The 8761-nt window shown below is 37.9% G+C and overlaps 1 protein-coding gene across 3 annotated transcripts in view; it reads left to right on the forward strand.

Annotated features, from left to right (window-relative positions):
• UBE2E2 (ubiquitin conjugating enzyme E2 E2) overlaps nt 1–8761 on the forward strand; it is a 365295-nt gene that overhangs the window by 238140 nt on the left and 118394 nt on the right. The gene's annotated exons all lie outside the window — the stretch shown is intronic.

The following is an 8761-nucleotide window of genomic DNA, read 5'->3' on the forward strand; positions in this document are numbered from 1 at the left end:
TACATGTGTTTATAACTTCTTAATTTGACTGCATGAGAAACCTAGACTTGAAGGTTTTCTTGACTTTTCATCTTTTAAGTGTGTTTTTTACTTTGTGGTTATGTTTGAAAACATTTTAACTTGAATGCCTAAGATTTTTGCTTGGGGAAAGTTTTTTGTTGTTTAACAATTTGTTGATTTTCATTGAGAAACTGCTGCTAAAAATAATGTGAGTTTTGGAATCCAGCTCACTTGGTTTAGAATACTGGATCTCCACTTCTCATTTCTCTGTGACTTTGAGCAAATTGGCAACTGACTGAGAGCCTCAGTTACACAACCTGAACATGGACCTAACAATCCTTACTTCATGGGGTTGCAATCAAGATTAATGTACAATACTATAAAAGACTTCCTGCAATGTTGGACAGAATAAATGGATGGTAGCACTTAGTTTTGTTTTCTTAAGTCTATAGCTGCATCATGAACTATGGTTATGTAACGCCACCATTTATAGCCTCACTATACAACTAGGTAGCCGTATTAGTACGTTCTTGCACTGCTATAAGGAACTACTTGAGGCTGGGTAATTTACAAGGAAAAGAGATTTAATTATGCTCACAGTTTTGTGAGCTGTACAGGCTTCTGCTTCTGGGGAGGCCTCCAGAAACTTAGAATCATGGCAGAAGGGGAAGGGGAAGCAGGCACGTCTTCACATAGCCCACAGGAGAGAGAGAGTGAAGGGGGAGGTCCTACAAACTTTCAAATAACCATATCTTATTATAACTGTATCGTGAGGACAGGAAGGGGGAGTCTGCCCCCATGATTCAATCACCTCCCACCGGGTTCCTCCTTCAGCCTTGGGAATTACAGTTCAACGTGAGATTTGGGTGAGGGCACAACCAAACCATATCAGTAGCCTTCTTTCCTTAAACTTGCCCTGTAGAGCCTCCTTATTCTTGCTTCACATGGACCGTTCAGGATTTTGCTACTCACTCTCTGTTTTTAAGTCATCTCTCCTGCCCACCTCCTTTCCTGTCAGTTCTGCATCCTATTTCCCCCTTCATTTCAGTCTTTACTATTGTTTTCTCAGGACTTTCAGTTGTTAGTACATACTTTAGCAGTTCTTTTTCTCTACCTCCTTGATTGAAATCTTATTTCTCCAACAAAATTCTAAGTACCCAAGAATAAAGAAAACTATACGTGTGCTTTTCCCATATTCGCCACAATTGTCTGGCATAGTGCCAGAAACAAAGCAAAAAGGATGTTAAATCAGGTGCATTGAAAAAATGGGAAGGCAGTGGTCTTAAAGTAAAATAAAAGCCCAAAACATGTTGATACATTTAATTCGGGGATAGATATACTATACTGAGCACAATACTAACTACCCAGTAATGGAAATGTAATGGAGAAAAGAAGAGGAAATACACTAGATCCCTTATGTCAGACCTAGATTAAAATTATGTTTATTTGCATGACATTAGGCAAGTCACCTAACATTAAATGTAAAATTGCAAGGTGCAGGGGTTAGGGAGAACTAACCAAACAACTAATAAATAAAACAGATTTGGACTCTGAAGATTGAAATCTTGGCTCTAGAACTAAATAACTGCATGTGTGTTCTTGAACAAGTCATGTAGCTCTTGATTTCCCTCATCTCTAAATTTAGCATGACAAAAATCCATCTCACAAGGTTGTTAGGATTAATTAAAACGTGTGTGTGATGATGCCTGGTATATCGTGGGCATATACTAAATGTTGTATGTATTTGTCAGTAAAACTCTGTGGATCCTGTATGGCCTCATTGTAAAATGAGGGACTTGAGTTAGATCACTAAAATCCCCTTGATTCTTAGTTTGGGGCAACTATAACAAAGTACCATGGACAGAGTGGATTGTGAACAGCAGAAAGTTATCTCTCACAGTTTTGGAGGCTAAATGTTCAAGATCAGGGAGCTGGCACGGTTGGGTTCTGGTGGGTTCTCACTTCTGGGTTACAGGCTACCAACTTATCGTTATATCCTAACATGGCAGGAAGAAGATGAGAGAGCTCCCCAAGGTTCCTTCCATCACATTGTTGGTTAGGATTTCAACATAAGAATTTGTGGGGAACACAAACATTCAACCCATAACATATTCCAGTGTTCTACATCAGTCATCTCAGAGAAAAGATAATAAAGAATGATATTGTTCTTTTTAAACTCACTAGGGATTCTGACTTATCTGCAGGAAACAGTTGTAGCAAATAGAGAATAATTAATACGTCTAAATTAAATATGGTACTAGCAGAATATATTTTATTATTAATACTGTGGCCTTACCTTTATAATAATACCAATGGATATCTATGGCATCTTCCCCCCGGGTTTTGATATTTCATTTTGCCTGGTAAGAACCTCTCTATGTTACATGCTTAAATGATGAAGTATCCTAGTAATAAATAAAGCAGAGTTGAACCTGCCAAGTTGACCGACAGTTCACTGGTAGAAGAAGAACTGTATTTTATAATGTAAACATCAGGTTTGACATCTCTTTAATATTACACATGATTAAACAAGTTCAAAGAGAATATAACATTGATTCACTACATTTTTCAGTGAAGGATTCTGCCGGTTGAAGAGAAGAATGTAATCTGTTAGCAATTGGGGTTTTGTGTTTGAAGTCCTGATTTGTAAAACACAAATTGTTTTGTTTTCTTTCATCTTCACAATTTTTCTATGAAATCTTGAATATGGTCTTTTTCTGGCAAGTGTCTGAATAAGCATTTACAATGCCTTGTTTATCTAACAATCAACCATGTTGGCAAATATTTCAAGGCTCCAGGAATACTAATGTGAGTATTCAGGTGAAGGAAGGTGGTTATCTGTCTGGCACATGGGAAAGCTTAAGAGCGTTATAGTAATGAACTGTTTCCTAGGAAGGCCATGTTTACCAGCAATCAAATATGGAGGCTGCAATTAATAGATAAGAATCTACCAGAAGGTCCTAAAATTGGGTCTTGTAGTACTTCAAAAGAGACACCATTACTGTGTCCCACCTTTTCCCACGCTGTTGGCCATAATTTTGAGTATGGTACTGCCCTCTTTGCTTCCTTGAGATCTCCGCATTTAGGGAAGTGAAAAGTTCTCTGCTCACAAGAAAGATCCTCCCCCCGATCCAGGGATTTGACAGACAAATGGGTATGGTCTGATTCCATGGATATGCAGTATGTAATATGCCAGAATGTTTGACCTACCGGGTAGGAATCCAACCATGTCTTCCTCCACAAACACTGACATTTAGGGTTCCAGTTTTTGTTTTTCCTGAAGTTGTTTCTTTGAACATCTTATTTGTAAGTTTTCTGAAGGAAATTGAAATTTAAGATAGCTAAGACAAAGAGGAAACATCAAATTTAATTGATTATTTCTGTGATTACTTTAAGTTTTTGTAACCTTAGTTTAAGTTGTCACATTTGTTCCAAGTAAATAGTTAGAAAACTTAAGACTGTATTTGATACCCGTTGATCTTCTAGTAGCTGATAGTAAATGGGAGAAAAGTAAAACTAGTAAAAACAGTTCTTAATAGAAATGTAAAGGAATTTAATAAGTATATACTCTGTTTTAAGCCTTTGAAAATCATGAAAGATTACTTTTATTAAAATATACATGTATTGTATGTGAACTCCACTTCTTAGAGTTCAAGTTCTTGGCCTAAATTGTCTCTGCAAATCTATTTTATGAAAGTCAATTCTTAAGTATGGTTTTTAAAGGAAGACCCCTGGACAGTTATGTTCAGATACTTTTTTTTTTTTTTTTTTTTTTTTTTGAGACGGAGTTTTCGCTCTTGTTACCCAGGCTGGAGTGCAATGGCGCGATCTCGGCTCACCGCAACCTCCGTCTCCTGGGTTCAGGCAATTCTCCTGCCTCAGCCTCCTGGGTAGCTGGGATTACAGGCACGCGCCACCATGCCCAGCCAATTTTTTTTGTATTTTTAGTTGAGACGGAGTTTCACCATATTGACCAGGATGGTCTCGATCTCTTGACCTCGTGATCCACCCGCCTCGGCCTCCCAAAGTGCTGGGATTACAGGTTTGAGCCACCGCGCCCGGCCATGTTCAGATACTTTTAACCATGTAACCCTTTCTTCACACAAAAATATTTCATTGAAGTACAATGTCTATAGTGAGTCCCCTCTCTTTGAAGTGGGGTAAAGAAAGAAAAACAAGTGCAAATAAACACACAGACATGCACCATGTGTGCATAAATCTCCTGTGATTTCAGAGATCACAGTTTGAAAATCCTAAGTATCTTACTATATTTTCATTAGAATGACAGCCCCAGATTTTCAAATTCTGAACTAGACCTTGAACGATAATTATTTTAAATTTAAAAATACAAACTACAGGAAGATTTCTGGAAGAAGGTAGCAGCAGTGACATTGTTCTTTAATCTCATCATAAAAACAGAGGAAGTAGAATATCAAAACCAAAAACCTACAGATAGCAACAACCTCAAAGCCAAGTACCCTTATAAACCCCCAAATACTAACAAGTTAAGGACATACTGCCCACAACTAGAAAATCAGTGTGGGATCAGTTAGTATGTGGAAGGAAGCAAATGGAAGGAAACAAGGAGGCTGATGGGCCCTGAGAAGAGGAGAGCCCTTGAAGTGCCACCAAATACTCGTTGGAAAGCACAGCAAGCCAATTACATAGCAACCGCTGAGACTGCATGTGTGTTTTATAATATTTAATTCATAGGTAAATAAAAGAGACAGGCAAGTGTTCCGTTTGATAGTGCTAAAGCAGTCTGGGCCTTTAAAACTCCCGTAGTAAACAAACCGAAGTTGTCTTTCAGAACAGATGCTGTCACTGAAGAAAACTGCTTGAAGTGGAATCCAAATTAAGCATTGTAGGACAAAAGGTGACAAGAAACAGTCCATATAAAAAGAGGGCAAGGACAACAGAGGAGGGAGTCCCACAAAGTGGGAGACCATATTTTGTAAAATAACTTTGTGAAAACAACTGAAAAGAGAGCTCTAGAATTATTAAGTTGGGGAAAATTAGGCTGGACTGTCCCTTTCAAAGTACAGGAAAACATCTTTAAAAAAGAAAAAGTAAAACAAAAATTGTTAAAGCTTTTATAAGATAAAGGAATACAGGGCAAAATAACATTCCTACAATGAAAACATGCCCCCAAAAAATCCACAAAATAGATTATAAACTATTAGTTCAAAACAGGCTAAAAGAAGTCTTTTACATGACATCTGAAAGGAAGGACAAATCCAAATTAGACTCAGAAGTTAGGTGCTTGGAAGAGAATCAGTGGAGTAGCATATTAGAGATAAGAAAGAAAAACATGAGCCACTTACTTTCTATCCAGCCAGACTTACCTTCAGTTACAACTCCCCCAGACAAATAGTATAAACACTCCAAGAATCAAATATTGCTCACATGAGCGCTTGCCGAGAAATGTACTAGAGAATTAGCTTCAGACAACCAAAATGAAAAGCAAATTGCAGAGACATCAGAGTAAGGACTAGTGAAATTTTGTTTCTTAGCGCTTAGTTACAGGACCATATGACTGAGTCCTGGCCACTGACAAGGGGTAGCAGAAATACAAGGTACTTCCAAACACCATCCTCCACACTTTTTTCACTAATGTGTCAGCTAGGTACAAAGGATCCAGCAAAATATTCTTTGTCACCAGTAGAATCAATTTACAGTTATTCAGATATCTTTAAATAATGCTTCATTACCTCAAAAATACAATTATTAGACCTAGCAGATTAAATTGGATTTTTGTCATTTATTATTAAATCTGTAACACTTTTTTCTTTTTTTTATTTTTATTTTTTAGACAGGATTACACTGTTACCCAGGCTGAAGTGCAGTGGCATGATCACAGCTCACTGCAGCCTCAACCTCCTGAGCTCAAACAGTCCTCCCACCTCAGCCTCCTGAGTAGCTGGGACCACAGGTGCACACACTGGCAAGCCCAGCTTATTTTTTATTATTTTTATTTTTGTAGAGATAGGGTCTTGCTGTATTGCCTAGGCTGGTCTCAAACCTGGGCTCAAGTGATCATCCCACCTTGGCCTCCCAGAGTACTGGAGATTACAGGCATGCCTGGCCCTGTAACACAAAAGTTTTTAATCCTTTGATAACTTTATTTCAATATAATCTATTTTCTTTGTGATACTGTGCATTTTCTGTTAGGATTTAAAGACGTTATTCTGAAGAAAGGTCTATATGCTTCACTAGACTGCCAGATGGGTCCATGGCACCTGATTTAAATGGAAGAAGACAGGGTCTTTAAATTAAATGGGAGCAAAGTGCCTTTCCCCCACTCTATCAGTGCACATTGAAAATGATGTGAGCAAGAAATAAATTTTTGTTGTAAACTTTAAGCGGGAAAAAAAACCATGAAGGAAAGTTTTTTATTTTATTCAAATGCTTTATAGAAAGAGCATTAATATTTTCTTAATGTGTTAGTAGTTTTTTGTTATTCAAAATCAGTTTACGTGGTTTTGTCTGATTATCCCCAGGGGTCAAAAAAAAGCACCAACCTACTTTGAATTTTTGTGGTTGGGAAAACTAGATCAAATTGAACATTTCTGGCTTTTTTTCTATTTTGTATTTCGTATTTCCATAGGATTTTAGGGGGACGGGGGTATTCAGTTACATGAGTAAGTTCTTTAGTGGCGATTTGTGAGATTTTGGTGCACCCACCCATCACCCGAGCAATATACACTGAACCCAATTTGTAGCCTTTTATGTCTCACCCCCTTCCTACCTTTTCCCTCCCGAGTCCCCAGAGTCCTTTGTGTCATTCTTATGCCTTTGCATCCTCATCGCTTAGCTCCCACTTATGAGTGAGAACATAAAATGGTTGGTTTTCCATTCCTGAGTTGCTTCACTTAGAATAATAGCCTCCAGTCCCTTCCAGGTTGCTGCGAATGCCATTAATTGGCTCGGTAGTATTCTATTGTATATGTATACCACAGTTTCTTTAACCACGCGTTGATTGATGGACATCTGGGCTGGGTTCACATTTTTGCAGTTGCAAATTGTGCTGCTATAAACATGGATGTACAAGCATCTTTTTTGTATAATGACTTATTTTCCTTTGGGTAAATACCCAGTAGTGGGATTGACAGATCAAATGGTAGTTCTATTTTTAGTTCTTTAAAGAATCTCCACACTTTTCCTTACTGGTTGTACCAGTTTACGTTCCCACCAGCAGTGTAGAAGTATTCCCTTTCACTGCATTGGTACCAACATCTGTTTTTTTTTTGTTGTTGTTGTTGTTGTTGTTGTTGTTGTTGCTTTGCAGGAGTAAGATGGTATCGCATTGTGGTTTTGATTTACATTTCCCTGATCATTAGTGATGTTGAGCATTTTTTCATATGTTAGTTGGCCATTTGTATATCTTCTTTTGTGAATTGTCTGTTCACGTCCTTAACCCAGTTTTTGATGGGATTATTTGTTTTTCTCTTGCTAATTTGTTTGAATTCTTTGTAGATTCTGGATATTAGTCCTTTGTCAGATATATAGATTATAAAGATTTTCTCCCACTCTGTGTGTTGTCTGTTTACTAACTAAAGATTTATTTCTTACAGTCATTCTAGTTCTCACTTAAAAATGCAAATTTGGTACAAAATACTCGTCGCCAAAGGGACCGTGCAGATTTCAGACACAAATACACATCATTGTACATGTCCAAGAATCTATCACAAAAAACACCATAGAATTATGACATAATGTATAATTTTGGAATTTATTGTTGAAGGGGGTTTTGAGGATATCTAATCCACCATCCTCATCTTAGTAAAAGTAAATTAAGAACCAGAAAAGTTTAGATTTACATATGGTTAGATTTACCCATAGTCATGCAACTGGAATGGCAGTCTAGAATAAAACTATGCTGTTTCTACATACGTGACAATAATGTGTTAGACCAATTACAGTTTTACACAGTCTTCATCTTCCTCCCCTTTCCTCCTTCCTGTCACAGCAGAAAAAGTGTCTCTGCTTCTCTCTGTGGTTTCATTCTCCCTCCTACTTGGACCCTTTGTATCTCCGTCCCTTCTTATCCTCCATTCACATTCCTCTCTGCCTCGTCACCTCCAGACTTTTAAAAATAGAAACACATTGTTTTTCCTTTAATTTTTTCATTTCTTAACCCACAACCAATGATAAGCATTTCACTCAAATTGCTCTTCTCGAAGTCACCAACTTCATTTTGCTGAAAATGATGGAACTTTTTCCATGCCACACTGTTGGCCACATTCTTCTCCTTGAGGTGCCCTCCTCTCTCAGCTTCTGTGATAGCATATGCCCCTGAGTTTCCTCTTGTCTGGTTACTCTTTCTCAGCCTCCTCGTCTTTTGCCAGTACCCTTAAATGTCAGTAAGTGTTTCTCAGAACTCTCTCCTAACTCCTGTCCTTTTGCACTGCTTGTTCTCTCATAACCTAATCCACTCACAGAGGTTATAAAAATTAACAATTGTGAGTACTGTTGACTCACAAATCTCTACAATACAGCCCTGTTGCCTGATTTTTACACCTGGGTGGCATATGCGGATGGACATGCCACAAGTCCTCCACACTCAGTATGATCCTTTTATGTCTCAACTCTGAGATTTATTACTTCTTTCCATGCTTGTATCATTACCACCATCATCTTATACCTCAATCACTATAAAGCCCTCTAACTAGTCTCATATCCTCAATCTTAGCTGCATCCTCACTGCTGTCAGGATGACCTTTTTCATATGAAAATCTGTCGTTCCTTGAAAGGGGCATAT

Source organism: Sapajus apella, unplaced genomic scaffold (genome assembly GCF_009761245.1).
Source record: "Sapajus apella isolate SASKATOON/1434 unplaced genomic scaffold, GSC_monkey_1.0 scaffold4, whole genome shotgun sequence".
Classification (NCBI taxonomy): Eukaryota; Metazoa; Chordata; class Mammalia; order Primates; family Cebidae; genus Sapajus; species Sapajus apella.